Source organism: Austrofundulus limnaeus, unplaced genomic scaffold (genome assembly GCF_001266775.1).
Source record: "Austrofundulus limnaeus strain Quisiro unplaced genomic scaffold, Austrofundulus_limnaeus-1.0 Scaffold181, whole genome shotgun sequence".
NCBI classification, from domain to species: domain Eukaryota; kingdom Metazoa; phylum Chordata; class Actinopteri; order Cyprinodontiformes; family Rivulidae; genus Austrofundulus; species Austrofundulus limnaeus.
Window position 1 is genome coordinate 85,544 of NW_013952583.1, and position 1,806 is coordinate 87,349.

Here is a 1,806-nt window from a genome sequence, read left to right on the forward strand (position 1 = left end):
ATATATATATTGCTCTATTTATATATATGTGTATTAGCTATTGTCCATGAAAAAGCTAAAATCCTGCATTGGACAATAACGACACAACATTCTCCTCCAAAAACTCCAGCAGCCTGTCTCCTAAGTTTATTACAGAATAATGTTAAAGAAAAAGAGATGCATCAGAGCATATACATGGCTATGTTTCATAGTTTTTAAGATGGTTGCTGTTTAAGTTTTAAAATGACTTTTTTCTACATGACAATTTTTTAAATGTACAATTTGATGTGTTTACTATGTTCCACTGTATTTAAAATGTGGCTTAATAAGGTTTTCAAATTATTGTACTCTGTTTTCTTTTACATTAACACTATACCCAAATTTTTTAGAAGTTAGGTTGTACGTAGTTTACTGCAGAAGAGAGAATTCATATTTCTGAATCTGAAACCTAAGTCAACTACAAGTATTTAAACGTGTCTTTACCTAAATCCCAAATATATTGGGCCATAATCCTCCAGCCTTTCAAGAAGTCTGACAAGCACACCAGCTGAGACCTTCATGCAGTGCACTGCTTTCAACTGAAATTACTTGCTTGTTTAAAAAGCCAACCTTTGAGGAATATTTCCAATATATTTGATACACAGATGTTGTTGCACCTTTATATAAGTTATGAACATTTTTTTGTGTATGAAAACACTACATAAAACTTGGCTTTTCGAATGAGCAAAAACTCCCAAAGCATATTTCTGTTAAAACTGCAACGAGGTTCTTCTCCAAACTTGGCACAGCAATTGTCACAGGGAAGTTCAACTTTTGTCAGGAGTTGACTTCAAGACTGCTGTTTGAGGGTCGTGGGCAAGACAACACCAAGAAAGATAAATAAATCAATCATGTGTCACAAACATGAGTGGAACGCCTACACATGTATGCAGAAGCACTCATCTTCACTTCCACACAGAAGGTTACCGCTGGTCGTTTGGGAACACAAAAACAGACAGCAGGATATATACTCACAGAGTTATTTATCTTTCTTTTTTTTTAAAAAATACCCTTGTTTGGCAGCTGAAAGCAAGAAGTCGGTTCATCCATTAATATGTACATTTTCTGGTTTGCTTCGCTGATTTTCAATAAAAATGCAAAAAATAATAAAAAATAAAAAGGTGTGGTGCACTATCATGTACAAGGCACATCAAAGAAAGAACTGCAAACACATGGTTGTAGCAAGTCAAAGAATTACAAATGTCACTTAAAAGATTAATGCTACACGTATACAATTTGACGTAAAAATGTATTAAATCTAACAAAATTGCTTTAGTCACAAAATTCATAGATATGCATGTCAACAGATACCTCACCTAGATCAAATTTATGCAGCAAATTAAAATAGCCCAAGATAAAAAACTATACTTTATTAATAATTTAAACATTATATATAGAAATCAAATTAATAAACTCTAAAAATATTATAAATGTTACTCAACTCCTTATTTCGGACCATAGTAGTTTAAAAGTGTGATCTCATAAGAGGCAGTCAATTTTTAAATAAATTGTTATAGCTCTTTTGAGACCAATCTTATGCTTTAGTGAGATCCAAATGAAGAAAATTTTTAATTTTTATTAGCAACTAAAACAACAATTTTCAAGTAAAACAAGCAACAGGATGAAGACTTACTCTAATCTAAAATAATTGCTTCTTTTAAAATACGGATTAACTGATTTAATACTTGACTCCACTTGGCAAACTGTAAACATTTATTATAGACCATAATGATTATAATGTCATTAAAATGTTATTGTTGAAAACTTTGGGATGCACTAGGCTTCTTG